Source organism: Prinia subflava, chromosome 17 (genome assembly GCF_021018805.1).
Source record: "Prinia subflava isolate CZ2003 ecotype Zambia chromosome 17, Cam_Psub_1.2, whole genome shotgun sequence".
Taxonomy (NCBI): domain Eukaryota; kingdom Metazoa; phylum Chordata; class Aves; order Passeriformes; family Cisticolidae; genus Prinia; species Prinia subflava.
Window position 1 is genome coordinate 14016167 of NC_086263.1, and position 16569 is coordinate 14032735.

A 16569-nucleotide genomic window follows, 5' to 3' on the forward strand; every position below is an offset into this window, starting at 1 on the left:
GCAGTCCTGATCCAAATGTGGATTCAAGCCCAGAGACAGCTCCAGCTCCAAACCCATACCCAGGGTCTGGTGCATGTCTGCAGGGACCTCACCCTGCCCAGTGCCAGCACCTGTTAGATGCTGCCCAGTGGGATGCCCTGCACGCAGCACCGGTGCCACTCTCTCACGAACGTTCCCTGATGCCCAGTGCCTGCACCCATCAGGCTGCCCGATACCCAACACCGCTCCCACCCTCCACTGCCTGGTGCCCGGTGCCCAGCTCAGGAGCTGCCATACGCTTCCTGCTGCTGCCTCCCAGCATCCACTGCCCTGTGGGCAGCACCCCGGTGCTCGGTGCGCCGTGCCCCGGCTCCTAATGTGCCATGCCCCTGTGCCCGGTGCCTGTTGTGCCATGTCCCGATTCCCGCTGTGCCCTGCCCAGCGCCCGACCCATTGCTCCCTATGCCCATGTGCCGTGCCCCGGTGCCCGGTGTGCCCTGCCCAGCGCCCGCCCCGTTGCCCCCGGTTCCCAGTGTGCCGTGCCCCGGTGCCCGCTGTGCCCTGCCCAGCGCCCGCCCCGTTGCCCCCGGTTCCCAGTGTGCCGTGCCCCGGTGCCCGCTGTGCCCTGCCCAGCGTTGCTCCCGGTGTGCGCAGCCCCGCCGCCGCCCCGCCGCCGTTCCCGGTGCCACCGGCGGCGCTGCCGGCAGGTGTCGCCGCGGTCGCGGGCAGGCGGCGGGCGCGCGTGCACTTCCGACGGCGCTCGGTCATGCCCCCGCCGTCCCTCCCCTCGCTCCCGGCGCCGCGCGGGGCTCCCGCCCGCTGACACCGCCGAGGCGGCTCGCACGGCGCGGGAGAGCGGCGCGGCCGCCCGGGCATGGCCGCCGGGGCCGCCCCCGCCCAGCGCCGCCGCTGAGAGGCAGCGGGGCTCGGCCCGCCAGGTAAGGAAGGCTCCGGACGCGGCTCCGGGGGAACCGGGCGGGCCGCCGGGCCCGGGGAGGGCGGCGGGTGATTGGGGCCGGCGGAGGGAGCGAGGGGAAAGGACGGGCCAGGCGAGCGGGGCGCTGCCGGAGGCGGGGGGGGCCCTGCCCGCCGCCCCGTTACCCCCCCGGGGCTTCGCGTCGCAGCTGCGGCTGCAACCGCGGCTCCCGCCGGGCCCGCTGCGCTCTTGCTGCCGCTGGAGCGGCGGTGGCTCCGCGAACCCGCCGCCACATCCCCTTCTCTTCCTTTTCCCTTCTCTTCCTTTTCCCTTCTCTTCCTTTTCCCTTCTCTTCCTTTTCTCTTCTCTTCCTTTTCCCTTCCCTTCCCTTCCCTTCCCTTCCCTTCCCTTCCCTTCCCTTCCCTTCCCTTCCCTTCCCTTCCCTTCCCTTCCCTTCCCTTCCCTTCCCTTCCCTTCCCTTCCCTTCCCTTCCCTTCCCTTCCCTTCCGCCCGCGCTCCCACCGCACCGCACTCCTATTTCCAACCCTAGCCCGTCCCGGCCCCCCCAATTCCGCCCCCAAACCCGCCTCGATCCCCCCAAAACGCGAGCCTGTCCCCGGCCCGGTGACGTCACGGAGGGGCTCCCCGGCCCCCCCGGTCCCGCGGGTGCGGGTGGCCGCGGTGCTCCCGCCGGTGGTGCCGAAATGCCGAGCGGGGACATGGTACATCTTGGATAGATCGCCCTGAGCCCCTCCTGTGCCCTTTCGCTGCAGCTGTGAAATTCCATTTAAATTCCTCTGTGTGTGTGTGTGTGTGTGTGTGTGTCCGTTCCCCCTCTCCCTGGAAATGTGCCGCTGGAGCAGCACCTTGAGCGCGGCGGTGGGATCCCGGTGGAGGTGCGGAGCTGCCCCAGGGGTCGGCATCCCGAGGGCTCTCCGGTGGATGGAAATGTCCTGGCTGACGTTGCAGACCTGCCGGAGGTTCTCACTGACATCACAGTGGGATGCTGTTGGGGTTCAGGGTTGTTCCCTGCTGCCTTTGAGTGGGGAGTGATGCCATCCCTTAGATGTGAGCAGATTTTGGCTTGCTGAAAGCTCTTGTGGGCATTGGCCCCTGCCCGCTTTCCCCTTGGCTGCCAGCGGTGCCCGTGTTGGCTGCCCTCAGGTGACCTCCCAAAGTGGTGGTGTGGAGGAACAAACCCAGCAGTTGGGGTTTTGCATGGGAGAGTGCTCCTAGGGCTCTGTGCCAGCCGAGGGAGGGCATCGCTGGTGGTGCCAGCACCTTCCAAGGGGTCTCCCAGCTCAGCTCCAGCTGCTGGGCATCTCCAGAGCCTCCTTGATGGTGCAGAAATGCTTCCCTGCTGTTTGCTGGGATTTTGTGGAGCGCTCCTACCCCGCAGCTGCCTTTCCCAGGGTGGCAGTGTGTGTGCCCCAGGTGGGTGAGCAGCACCGTGGTGGCTGTGCGGATGTGGGTGCTGTCACCTGTGTGCTGGTGACACAGGGTGGGGGGACCCGCGGAGGGCGAGGCACAGGTCGGCTGCGCGTGGTGCCCGCCAGTGCTGAGACTGCTGCTCCTGGTGACTGTCACTGCCTGATGAAAATGGACCTCGAGCTGCTGGGATTTGGAGTGAAGAAAGATGGGAGGAAGCCAAGTGAGATGGAGAAAAGGACGTGTTCCCCCTGAGTGCTCTTCCCTCCCCGTTCCCCGTGGGACTGAGGTGTCCCTCGAGGCGTGGCGAGAGCAATGGTGGTGAGGGGCTCAGTGCGGGTCTGTGCACGGGGCTGGGGGCACCCACACCCTGAGCAGCAGCTCTGCAGCCCAGGCCAGGAGCTGTGTGAAGTTCAAGGCAGGAAGTGAGAAATAAAAAAAAATAAAAAAAGAGAAACCACGACTGGTAGAAACCACCAGGGAGATTTAGGGAAGCAGCAGTGCTGTGCTGTGGAGCCCAGAAGAAGTGTGTATCCTCATCTGATGAGGAGCTGCCCGTGCCAGGGACCGCAGACCCACCTCTCCTCTCCCGGCTCTGTCTCCGCTGCAAGCCCCAGGGAACAATTGCATACAGAGTGCTTCGTTTCAGAGCCGCCACAGTCATTTCAGAGACCTTTTAGGCAGGAAAAGTGCTCTGTAGCGTGTAATTTGAAGGCTCTGCTCTGAACCTTCACTGTCGCTCTGCTAAATGATCCTCTGCTCTTCCAAACCTTTGCTGCCTGGAAACCAGCAGCGGTGACCTGGTTCCTGGCCCCGCTGGGTCCCTGGTCTCCCTTCAGCTCTGTGCTAAGGTGAGGGGAGTTGCAGGTTGCAAGGAGCAGCCTGGGGTGGTTCTCTGCCTTGCATGGGGCCTCTCAGATGTCAGAGTCCTGGGAGATTTCAGCCAGTCTTAATCATCTCTTGCCTCTGCCTGAGCTGCAGAGGTTGTTAGAGCGCAGTAAGGATTTTCCAGCCTGGAGGGTCGAGTCCTGTGAGGGCTCTGCAGGAAAATCTAGGGACTCCAACTGATTTTCCCCCGAAACGGGGGAGGTGCAGAATTATTTTCTGTAGCATCCCTCAGGCTTGGCAGCTCATCAGGGGGAAGGACCGTTTGTTCTGCCATCAGAGGAAATGGCACAACTTTGGTTTAACTGATGGAGCTGTGCCACAGCCTCACTGGGGGCACCAGAGGTGAGCGTGGAGGTGCTGGACCATCAGTTAGCCAGGGAATGTGATAGCACCTGGGGTTTCCTTGTCTTTCCTCTCCTGCCCATCCTTATTTGCTGCCCTACAACTTCTGTCTGCTGGAGGCACACCTGCAGGAGCACTGTGAGCTCTGCGTTTCCTCTCACCCTGGGTGCTGCCTGCCCTGCCAGATGCAGGCAGGGCCCTGAGTTCCTGGCAGCCAGGGCATGCAGGCAGCCTGGCAGGAAAAGGGTACAGGATGGGGAGAAGGAGAAATATTTGGATATGAAGGGTTTGGCTGTCACCTCTTGGCCTGCTTTGGTCCTGTGCCAGGTTGGCACAGTGCAGGCACCTGTGTGTCTTCTCTTGCCTCGCGCAGCTTCGCTCCGCTTTGGATTCGCTCTGTTTTGGATTTGCTCCTGGTCCCTTCTCAGGCAGGAGAGTCCCAGTGATGGTGGATTTATGCACGTCACCAAATCAGACACACAGCCAAGGCAGGAGGCACTGGCTTGAGTCTGTGCTAGCTCTGGGCTGCATCAGCCGTGCCAGGCACGCACCTGGGTCTAACCTGCCCTAAAATCCTGGTGGTGCTGGGGACCCCGCCCTGTCCCCAGGCCATTGCTGCCACCCGCGGATGACAAGACTTCCGCTTGGCTTCCGCTGCTCGCATCCTATCCCCCCCAGAAGGTCATGGCAGCAGGGCACAAGGCAGAGGAAAGGCAGTTTCCCTTTCCCTTCTTCACCTCTCAGAGGGATCCTCCACAGCTACAGCCCTTCCGAAGAGCAGGCAGGATGCAATCCCAGCTGGGTGGAACAGGCAGACCCGTGTATTGTCCTGCCACCATCCTGCCCCACTGCCTGCTGGAAAACACACTCAAAATCCACCTGCTTGGAATTGCGTGGCTTTGGGATTTCCCCCAGGAGGACTGGTCCAGCTGCTTGAGGCCGGCAGCAGCAAAGCTTTCACCTGGTGTGGAGGAGGAGGAGGAGGAGGAGGTGGGAGGCAGGTGCAGGTGCTGGGGTTCCAGCATCACATCCAAGCACAAAGAACTCTCTCCAAGCAGCGCTCGCCACCTGCGCCCACCAGCACCCAGCTGGCAAGAACTCCGGGTCCCAGCAAGCAGAGGGCCACCAGCAGCCCTGCAGGATGGAGAGTGCCTTCCTGGGGCTGGCAGTCACCCCCACTCCCCTGTGGGAGGTTGGGATTGCTGCGGGAATGCCGCTTCACCGCGGGAAGGTGGCAGCTTGGTTTTTGCTTTGGTTGCACGGCCTAGTTTCGAGAGCTGGAATATGCTCAAAGCTGGGCTTTCTGAGTTGCTTTTTTTGGTTTTGTTTTGTTTTAAATGACAGCATTTCCCCTTTAAATTTACATCTCTAGCTGGGGAACACAGAGCCTGGTGAGAGAGGGAGTGTGAGACTTTTATAAAAAGAACGAGTTGGGTTTTATTATCCCTTTGAGACGAGCAGGGAAAATCTATACTGAAGGCATGAAATAGCAATAAAAATGGACTTTTTGCCAAAGCAAAATTAATTGAGTGAATCTCAGTCCTCAAGCCTGAGCTCTGAGAGGCTTATGAGTTGGATATGAACCACTCTGCCCCCTTCCAGGCTCTCATCCCCCAAGGAGGAGAGGCAAATCCTCCCTCTGGTCCTCGGTGTGCGATGTGATCAGTGCCTGGGAGCAGAGGACTCGTGTTTGGGATACAGCGAGGGTGAGGATGGCTCCAGCCCTGACGGTCCCTGGAGCAAGGACCTTCTCCAGGTCCTTTGGCCTGGGGATGCTGGCGGTCATTCAGAGGTCATCGCTCCAGTGTTTCCATCACTGTGAGTCACGGCATCCCATCTGGACTGTGGATTTGGGGAAGCTCAACAGGAAAGAAGAGGAAGACTGGACACAGGCTCCTCGAACCCACTGCAGAAGCCCAGAGAGGATCCTGCTGTCTTACCCTGGTCTGGGCTTGCTCTTATTCATCATTTTATTCCCTCATCTCTGCATCCTTCTGCCATGCTCTGGGGTCTGGCTCTCCAAGGTGCTTTCTGGGCAAATGCTCTGCAGAAAAGGAAACCCCCTCCTGGGTGTTGTTCTTCTCGACGTCACATGCGGTGGCACCGGCTCTGCTTTCCCCATTTTTGGGGGCAGGGTGGCGGGAGGAGCCGCTGGACAGAGCAGCAGAGGAAAGGCGGATTCTTTTCAGCAGATGGTGCAAAGAGGATGAAGCTGTGTAAACCTCCTGAGTCCACTGGAGAGACGGAGATTAAATAGTGAGAGGGCCGAGAGGCAGCTCCAGGCAGGAGAAGGAAGGAGAAAAAAGGAAAATGGGGGTGGAAATGGGATTGGAGAGTGGAGCTGGGAGAGGAGTGTTGGTTTGAACCGGCATCCCTCTCCCACTTGATGTCTCCCCTCCAATTCAGAGGGCCTAGATTCAGTGCCATAAAAATATAGCCCTTTTCAATCCCTTATCTTGCAGGAGCAGAAACAATTGGCCTGCAAAGAAGGAGAAAACAATCTGTTTGACTGACAAACAAAACCACATTTCTGCACAAAAGGAGGAGGAGGAAGAGGCAGCTGTCTGGCTGCTGCTTCGGCTTTTTTCCTTTCCCCTCCCTCTCCTGTCCCCTCGCTGACGGTGTCAGAGCAGAGCCTCTACCCTTGCCAGCAAAACACCCGCCGTTCTGACTGGCTGGGTTCAATGTCAGGCTCCTGCAGCAAATGTCATTGTCCTCCCAGCTGTCCCCAGGCACGGTGGAGATGCACCAGCCCTGCTGTGCTGCCCTCCTGGGGATGGTGCAGGCAAAGGTGGCACCCCGAGGTCACCGAGGCAGAGCCCAGCTGGTGGGAGAGGAGCTTGCAGGGTGCCAGGGACAGAAAGTGATGCTCAAGAGAGGGACCGGGGCCAGCAGCTCATGGCAGCTGAGCTGGGGACAGAGGGGACACAGGAGATCTCATCAGGGGACCTTGGGGAGTTCAGCCAGGTTGTGGGTGATGCTGATATTCCAGCATCCATGGAGCACTCGAGGTGCTGCTGGAGCCTTGTCCTTCTCCAGAGCCAGTCCTGTGCCTCAGTTTCTCTGTCTGCAAGGTTAGCAAGGTAACACGCAGATGCTGTAGGAGAGCTGGGGCATAGAAGTGCCCTGTGCACCTGAAGTCATTATCCCAACAAATTGTTATCCCTAAAAATTCATTACAGCAACCACTGCACCAGCCAAATTGGTGCTGGGGGGAATCCATCAGACAGGCAGGAGCAGAGCCCATGGGAATCTCCGTTCTCCATCTCTCCGGAACAAACTCCTCACTTGGAGGATTTTTTGAAAAAGAAACTGATTTTCCCCATGTGATTCCCTGACCAGAAGCAGCAGCAGTTTCCTGCCTGGAACAGTTTTCCAAGGGGACTCTGCTCTATGGGGACATGTGAAGCAAACACCCACGCTCTGAAAACAGCCAAATGCAATAAATACCCAGTGCCTGAACCTGGAAAAGCAGAGGCTGGAACAGGGCGATCTCTGCAGGGGCTGGTAGTGCTGCCATGGAGGGAATCAACAGTAAATAAAGGGGCACAAGAAGCAAACACTGAAGCCCCCAGGACACTCTTTTGATGCAGTTGCTGGTGACCTACTAGAATCCACTGGAAAGATGATCCTCCACTGGTGGGTCGTTCACTTTTTCCTTTTTCTATTTTTCACTCTGCAGCCAAGTAGCAAAATAACATGTAAGAAATCAGAGATTCCAGGTGAGTTAATAACAAATAATGAGTCTCTCAGTTCCTGAGTGGTTCTCTGGCTGCCGCAGTCCAGGCATATAACAACCAGGCTTTCCTGAGCATCCTCAGCCAGGCTTGTTGAAATACTGCTGCAAATTGATAGAAACATCCTGAATTCAAGGGAATTTAAGGGATCCAGCCTCTACATTCTTAGATTGCCAGAACAGAAGCTTTGGGGAATATTTGATCTGAAACATTGAAGACATTGGAAGAACTTGATTTATTTTTAATTCTTGCACCTAAAATGCAGAATTTTCTGCATTTTTCTTTCGTCTTTCATTTCAAAGGAGGAGAGGAAGTATCCCTGCACCCGTCAAACTGCAGGAAAGAGAAGATACAAAAGATGACTGGACTACTTTTTACAACTTTTGCTCTTGACTTTCCTCCCCAGAAGGGGAAGATGCACTGTCAGCCTGTCTTGTGATCAGGCTGTATCCTTTTGTTACCCTGATAAATGTCAGCTGACCAGGCTGGGATGTGAAAAAGCTCCATCTCTACCAGACCTTTGCTGCGTTTCCTCACTCAGTATCAGGGCAGGGAAGGGCCCAGCATCTCCCCACCTGAGAGGTGCTTGCAGACTTTGCCTGGCCCCACAAGGTCCCCTTCTCCTCCATGCCCTGCTGTGGTCCCCCAAGGTCCTCCAAAACCCTTTCTCCTTGTCCTGCTCCTGCTCTCCAAATTCTCCCTGCCTTCTCCTTCAGATCCTTCCTCCCAGCTGGACTCTACAGGCAGTGGTGAGATTTTGGCCCCCATGCTCATTGCTGGTAGGTGAAATGCCAAGCTTGGGCTGTGATAAAGTAAATCTAACAAAGAGGCAGATTCTGGCTCCTGGGCAAGAAAGACCATTCAGTGTTCAGCAGATTCCCACTTCTCTGGTCCTGCATGCTCTGATCACGGCCATGGGAGCAGCTCTCAGTGTGAGGCCAGAGTTTGGCTCAGCCCAGCACTTGAAGGGAGGTGGCAGAAGCAGAGTGGGTTCTGCTGGAGCCCCATCTCTCAGCTTCAGACCCTGGGAATACCTGGATACTCACAGTCCCTGCCTGATGGGATGATATTTCCCATGGCAGAGCCAGCATTTGGTGATGCAGCATCCACCCATGTTTGATCCAGACCTACCCAAAACCTCTCCTTTCCCTGGGCACCTCCCACCCCTTCCACCAGCCGCAATCACACAGAAGCTCGTCCTTGGTGTTCCTCTGTGCTTGTGCCTTTGGGATTTGGCCAGCGTGTGTCAGGGCTCCTCTTCCTCTCCAGCTGCTCTCCGCTTGGCTGCGTCACCCGGAGCATCCCTTCCTCCTGCCCGGGGCTGCTTTCAACATCCTGTTTCCCGAGTTATTTCACCCTGATTTTACCAGGTCACGGCCGTGTTGGCTGTGGTGGCACAGCCTCTTTGATTAGGTGTATCTCCAAGCATGACTTCCATCTGTCCATCAGTGTCTCTCACTAATTCCTGCAGCATTTACAGCCAGGCAGGGGCTCTGGTCATTTGGAATAGTCACTGGTGGTGGCAGGACTGTGCTAAATGATCTATTCCACACGTTTCACCTCTTTTCTGTTCGCAAATTGTTGGTGATTTGTTTTTTTGTAGTTGCATTAAGTATTCCAAGTGACTGCGATTTCCCCCATCGTATTCATTATTCAAAATTGTTCTCCAGATAATTTCTGCAAATAATTCGCGGTCTTTGCTCTTTTGTGAATACTCGGTCTCAAGAATGAGAGTTGTTTTAATTGGGATCTCACATCACATGATGGGTTTTGGCTTCCCGATTGGGCAGGCTTAATTTTTAGACTTGAGGTTTGGGAAGGGAAACTGTTGCAATTAAGAATTTGAAATTCACTTTCTTCCAATATCTTTCGTCGATGCTTAAAATTGACAGAAATTAACAGTCTGTCTCACTTTTTTTTTTCTTTCTTTCCTTTCCTGGCCAAAAATCCCTGCCGGTAACTTGTTGGCAAGAAACACTTGGAGAATATAAACAAAAAGGTGGCACCAAAACAGCTAAATTTAACATATCTAAAAACTGGAGTGATGATTCACGGTGGTTTGTTGTGTATTATTCACCTCACTCTGGTAAAAATAATGATCAAAATAATTTAGAAACATAAAAAGTCACATAGCAAGGGGACATTTATAGCACTCGGTTTCATAAAATCTTCCATCAGCTGCTCTCTGTGTGCCTGAGAAACATCCTGTGGGCTGGCTGGTGTGCTGTACCCTGCCCCTCAGTGCTCCAGCCCCGTGCTGAGGCTGCTGCCAGCTTGGTGGAGGTGGAGAAAAGGAAGGTTCAACCATCCTGGCATCCCACACTGCCTTGATCTGCACCCTCAGCAGGCAGGACTCCAGTTGCCTCACACAGAGCTCGACTCCAGGCAGAGGGTGACCGTAAGTGCCTTGCCCAAGGTCACACTCGAGCTCCGTGGTTCAGCTGGAAATAGCTCCAAGGTCTCCTGATCCCCCCAGCAGCCCCCTCGCTGCCAGGCGAGACGGAAAGGTGCAGAGTTCACGTGTCTTCTCCAGCCGACAGCCTGGCTCCTGCCACCTCACCTAAAACCTCAAACCTCCTTGCCTCTGTTTTCTGCCCTCCTCACCGTGGGGCTGAGTCAATGCAGCCCCCCTGAACAGCCAGGGCTCCCGTGGCATATTTATGCCTCCGGAGTGGAGCGCTGTGCCGGCGTTCCCGTCCGTGCAGCACCCGCACAGCCCGGCTGCTCGCTTCCACCAGCTGCTGCTGCCGATTTCCCTTAAAAATAAAACCCCTCTAAAGGTACAGCAGGGACACCTTAAATGCAGAGCCGTGGCGTGCAGTTAATCATATCCTCTTAACGGGTTTATTCGCTCATTAAATATTTAAGACTCGTTTCTCTTTATCAATAGTGTGGAGGCGTGCAGGCCCCGGTGCAAAGATTTATGCACACAATAGGATCGGTGCATTTAGATTTGTTTGAAGGGATCTGAGAGCCATTTAAAACCCGACCGAGGGGGACGGTTGCTGCTGCTGCTGTTTTCCTCCAGCAAGGTTTCTGCCTTTTCTGCCTCCTGACTGTGGTTGGGAGGTGGCAGGAGGTGAGGTTGGGGGGCACAGACTGACAGCTGCCTCTGGTACCCCCATAGTTCCTTTTGCAATAGCTGTGCCCCCTTTCTGAGGGATGCTGAGGTCTTGGAGGGGACATGTTTGTCTTGACTATCTCGTAGTGATGAGGATGGTCTGTGGAAAATGCGATGTGTGGAGGCAGGAGCCAGTGTTGGGAGCGTGTCTGTGGAAGTGGTGTTTTGATCCCTGCTTCCCACTGCTGTCTGTGGGAAGAGCTTTGCCGTTGTGGCTCAGATGTGAATTCCAGCTCGTCTGGCGCCGTTCGGGAGCCGTCATGCAGGTGCAACATCTGTTGTTCTTCTGTTACTACCTGGGCTCTGCTCTTCACACAGGTGTAGGAGCAGTGGTGGCCTTTTGGTTCATAGGATGGGGAGGGGCGAAACCCATGCCACCATCCTGCCTCATCCTCCCCATCATCTGCCCCCCTGCCCACCACAGCTTGCCAGCCCAGACCTGCATCCAGAGCATCTTGATCCGGTACCCAGCATTTCCCACTTCCTCATGTCTGGTCCCTACATGGGGCTTTGTGGCTTCCAGCTGCTGCCAGATGTGTCACTCATCCTGGGTGCAGGGAAGCAGCTCCTCCCACTGATGTGTGTACAGCTGTTCCCTGAGCTCCCAGGGCTCTGGGCAGTGCTGTGGGGTGTGGGACACGGGCCCGAGTGTCCAGTGCAGTTGCACAGTGTGACCTGTTCTGTCCTTTCATGGAGAGCATTGCTGGAGCTTGCAGGGACAGCAGGTCCCTGCATGCAGGACTCAATCTCCATCTCAACAGCCTCTGCTTAGATCAGGAGGGAACATCTCATGCCAAGACCTGTCCTCCCCAGGCTGCAGCTCAGAGTCAGAGATGGCAGCAGCTGACGCCCATTTTTTTTCACCCCCTGTGGCATTCTGGCAGGTTCTTCCCGCAGCTTTACATGCAGCCAGACATGCCTGTTCCAAAATCTCCTCTCCAGGAGGTGCCGGGGGTGGATAGGAAGGGTGAGTAGCTGCAGTGGCAATGGGCAGAGCTGGCAGCTGCCTCCTGAGGGTGTGAGAAATACCCCGGCTGGATTATTGACAGACAGCCCAGAGCATGGGAAGTGCGTGCGTCAGATATTTACCCAAACCTCTCCTGCTTTGCAACGTGCCCACAAAAAAAAGGATCTGACAGCAATAAAACTGTCGGGCGGCTGCTGCTGCGTTTTTTTTAAAGTTCTATGATAGCTTCTCCCCCCGCCTTTTTTTAATAGCTAATGCATCTGTCACTACTTTCCTAATGAGCTTTCCGAAAAGGGCCTTGGGGACCTCTACCTATCCATGTGGGCTTGGATCAGAGCGTACTCAGGGGAGGCAGAGAGAATTCAGCTCCCTGCTTCACCCTCATCCCCTCCCCAAACTCCTCTCTGAGGGCAGGTTGTCCAGAGGGAGGGGAAGGCAGCAATATCTCAGCACTCGGCGAGCTGGCGTGCACCCCCTGCAATCACAGCCAATAATGACAAAAAGACGGGGCTGCTGCCAGAGATAGAGAGCTGAGCTCCAAGCGTTACAGCAATGTCACAGCCTTGGGACTGCTGCTGGCTGCTACTGGAAAGAAATTTCCTCACAACAGGCAGAGTTATAGGAAGGAGCCATTGATTGCATTAAAAAACACCCTCCCCACCTCTTTTTTTTGGCATGGATTTTCAAGGCTTTTTTTTTTTTTTCCCTTTCCTCTCCCCCCCTTTCTCTCTCCATTTGCCATTGAAGTTGCGTTCAATAAAACCCATCGCCCGAGAGCGTCTGTTCGCATGTTCTCAGCAGTACAATGGGCAGAGGACTGCAGTGTGCAGAGCCCCAGCCAGCCTCTGCAGACAATGAGGGGCTGGCAGCGGGGCAGGGGGGGCTTCTAGTTTATTTTATTTCATTTTTCCCCCACCTGCCAGCCCCCACTACTAATTGTAATCACAAAAGGCAAATGGGAAGGGACTGAGGGAGCAAGGCTGTGGTTCACTGGGGTCATGGTCTCCATCAGTCATTCTCCCAGCCTGTTGCTGGGTAAAAGCTCAGCTCCTTGGTTTATCAAAATGACTGTGCAGTAAAAGCCTCTTTGCCCAAACCTCCCCCCACCTTGAAAAAAAAGCTGTTTACTGACTCAAAAAGCCTCAATTTCCCATTACCATCCATGGGAGACTTTCCATTGACTTCTCTAGGCACAGAAGGGAAAACAGAGGGTTTAGTGACTCAGGCACAGACCTGGGATCTCTTCCTCTTGCAGACGCTGTTGGCAAATCTTTTCGGATTTAGCCGGATTCATCCAGGGACTGAACACCACCATCCCTGTGCCACTGATAGGGCACAAGAGGATGCACCACTTGGCAGGAGCGAATTCGTAATTGTGATGTGCCCGAGTTCCCCTCAGCTGTGAGATGTAACGGTGCTCACCCTGTGTTGCACGATGGTGGAGAAGCTAATAGCTATTAATGCCAGAGAGATGCTTCCAGATCTCTAGATAAAAGGTGCTCAAGGAGGGAAAATTATTATCATCATGGGCCAAAGAGCTACGGGGGATTCGAAATCTGTTTGTGTTTGTAGGATGTAACCACTAAGGAGGGAGAGACTGGGACAATGGAGCATGCACAGCACTAATGGAATGAGCGTAGGAAAGAGGATATCTCTGGAGACCCTTAGAAACCATTTCCCAGTGGTAAGATCTACTTGGGTTGTTTGTTCTTCTTCCCAGATGAGAGCTGCAGTCGTGGACGCTTTTATCACTTACGAGCTGGACTAGATGGAGGCCAGAGAGCGCATTGTAGGGACGAGCCTGTGTGGCTCTCCAGTGGGTAGGTACTGATTTATCCGGTCTCAGCTTCCATTTCTGGCTTTCAGAGCTGTGCTTTATAATAGGGGAACCTGGAATGGATGTTTCAGGCCTGTTTTTCAAGCTTATGGGATGCAGGTTTGGCCTCTGGTAGAGATGCAAGGGCATGACGTGGGCATCTTGAGGCTGCAGCAGAAGGGTTGTTCATGCCTTGGGATACAGTTTGGGCTGAGGTGTGGGTTTGGAGCGGCTCCATGGTAGCATGTGGTGGTTCCTTGAAGACATTTCACTTGGAGATTCACTTTTTCCAGCTGATTCACGTCCTCGTGCGAGCCCATTTCTTGCCATGGTGACAGTGAAGCTGAGGCTCCGCGTGATAACACGCCTGGTCCAGGCTAGAGGCTCCTAACGGGCTCTGAGCCCAGAGGGGACTGTACAAACACAGGTTGTTCCCTTGAGATTAAAGCCCAGCTACACAGGCTGTTTGCAGTCTGTGGTCTGGCAGTGCTGAGTACACTGCTGTGCAAAGCTTTGGGGAAGCAGGTGAGGCACGGGCAGCATCCATCCTGCCTCCCCTGGAGTGTGCATCCTGCTTGCCCACGGATCCTCACCTCCATCCTGTCGCCTTCCCTTTGCTCCCTGAGACAGCCCCATTTTGTGCTCGGGGGGAGATGCAGCCTTTCTCACTGGAGACCTGCAGCACACCATGCTCATTTTTTCCTCTCCTGTCTTTTTTTTTTTTTTTTTTTCTCTCCTGGACACTTTACTTAGCTTCTTTCTTCCCTCTCATTTTCTCTACCATCAAATGAAAGCCATTCAGACCAAAACGGTTCAGTCTGCTCTTTGTGTCTGGAAAACAGAACACCAAAGACAGCTGGACCTACCCGAGATGGCCACGGCCGTGGCAACAGTGGCTCTTTGTTAGCACTGTTGTCTCTGCCCCTATCTCCAGTGTCTGGGGCCCTGTCTCTTTAAAGCTTTAGTGTGCTGTGTCAAAGCCAACAGAGAGTTCAGCTTATTAATGGATTCGCTAGGTTAATATCCCAACAGTTTGGTGTGGTGTTTTTTTTTTCTTTTTTTTTTTTTCCACCAGCATAATTTAGAAAGAGGGGGAGGGGGAGAGAAAGATAACCCAGACCCATTTCTGGGGAGGAGGGCACGGCATGGCTCATTGCTTTGGAGAAATGGAGCTGGAATGGTTGGTCGGGGCCACGAGAAGGTGGTGGCCCAGCCCTTCGCCTTCCTGTCTGTATGTACATCTCTCTCTATCTCCTTCTCCTGCGGGGTTCCCTGCATCAAAGCTTCTTCCAGTTCTTATGCTAATGAGGTGCATTAATGCTTAATGACTGTGAACAGGCTTGTTTAATTGCACCTATCTGAGCAGGAGGCACGTTGCTGTATAAGAGGGAACGACCATGTAAGCAGCTGCATGCCCTCCTGGACAGTCTTAATTACATGTAAAACTGATGTGATCTAAACCACCAGGCTGGTGATTAGTTTAGTGAGGCAGGTGGTACTTTGCAATTCAGTGCCTCAGAAACTCTAGAGCAAGTGAGATCAGATTCTTTCGTAGGCTATGGAGGATAAGGCAAGCCCTGATCATCCTTGAATTTGATGTTGGGTGGGGACAAGCACGGCATAGTAGATTAATTTAATTAATTTATTGCAGTTAGTTTGCAAAGACATTATCCGCCAGCGTCTGTGCAGAATACTGAGCAGTCCCATTAATGCAATGCTATTTTGCCTGTAAATCCTCTCCCCCCGCCCCTTACAGGAGGAATGAGCTGCAATGGTCTCAGCTTTCTGCAGCGTTATCTTGCGCTGGTTGAATGCAACTGATTGTCTGAACTACAAAGGGGCCCAGCTAATGCAAAGCCATCCCTATTGGCACCAGACCTAGATTAATGACTCTGCATGCATTGACTTGGCTCCAAACTGGATTTCCCTAAAGCAGCTCGCTGCTGTCTGCACTCCCATATCCCCTAGCTGGGCTGGGATTGCTGGGCTGGTGAGAGCCACGGCTTCAAGTGGGGAGGCTGTGGATTACAGGTGCACAGGTATGGAGGTACCTGTTATCGCCAGCCATCTGCTGCTCACCACCCAGCCTCTGCTTGGGGTTATTTGTTGTGCTTTTATTCACCAGAGGGAAGATTAAAAAAAAAAAAAAAAAAAAGAAAAACCACCTTTATTAATCGCGTTGGCTGGGGAGTAAACCGAATCCAGCAGGATTTCAGGGTTGGTTGTTCTCCCAAGGATAGGTGTCTCCCAGGGCAGCCCAGCCCAAATGGATGCTCACACCTTCCCCATCCCCATACTGCACTCTTTGTTGTCCCCATACTGGACCATTCTCTGTCCCCTCACCAGACCATTCCCTGTTCCCTCACTGGACTCTTCACCATCCCCACACTGGACCATTCCCTATCCCCTCACCAGACCATCCCCTGTCCCCTCACTGGACCATTCACCATCTCCACAGTGGACTCTTCCCCATCCTCACACCTGACCCCTTCCTGTCTCCACGCTGAGCTCTCACCAGACCATTCCCTGTCTCCACACCATACCATTCCCCATCCCCACACTGGATCCTTCCCTGTCCCCACACCAGACCCTTCCCCATCCCCACTCTGGACCATTCCCTATCCCCTCACCAGACCATTCCCTGTTCCCTCACTGGACTCTTCACGATCTCCACAGTGGACTCTTCCCCATCCTCACACCTGACCCCTTCCCGTCCCCCACACTGGGCTCTGACCAGACCCTTCCCCATCCCCACACTGGACCATTCCCCCTCCCCACAGCAGACCCCTCCCCACCCCACACTGGATCCTTCCCTGTCCCCACACCAGACCCTTCCCCATCCCCACTCTGGACCATTCCCCCTGCCCACAGCAGACCCCTCCCCACCCCACACTGGACTCTTCCCCTGGCTCGTCTCCCTTGTTCTCTTCCTCCCCTCAGCCATCCCGTGAACTCTCAGCTCTCCCCTCTCCCTGCCCGCCGGGCCCCAGCCGAGGCTCTTCCTGACGTTACTCCCACAACAACCACTTCCTTCCCGTCCCGGCACCCCTGGCCATCCCTGCCCAGCCCCGGCCCCTCGCTATCTCCGATACCCCTCTCCTGCTCCTCTCCTCCCAGCCACTGCTGTTTATTTTGTAAAAGCACTTAGAGATTGTTTCTCCTGGAGTGAAGCCGATGGCGGAGCTGCCGGGTGAGGAGCTCGCTCAGCGTCCCACATCCACCGTAGAAGTTTCCTCTTGGTGTCCACAGCACCTGTGGGGTTTTGGGGTTAGGAACCCAGCGTGTGGGACGTGTTTTTAGCCAACACACCAGCACCAGCTCCCCCAAGTGAAGCATTCCCCCAAACCTGCCATGTTTCAGCTCACAGGGAGGGAA

At 55.1% G+C, this 16569-nt stretch overlaps 1 protein-coding gene across 2 annotated transcripts in view; it reads left to right on the plus strand.

The window, feature by feature from the left end:
* Positions 1-743: 743 nt before the first annotated feature.
* RAI1 (retinoic acid induced 1) overlaps positions 744-16569 on the plus strand; it is a 72773-nt gene continuing 56947 nt past the window's right edge. The window contains exon 1 of one of the 2 annotated variants that reach the window (XM_063414752.1): positions 744-917. The gene's annotated coding sequence lies outside the window, so the exon portion shown is untranslated. Of the gene's footprint in view, positions 918-13098; positions 13199-16569 lie in introns of those variants that run through there. The other variant, XM_063414753.1, reaches the window with a different exon arrangement.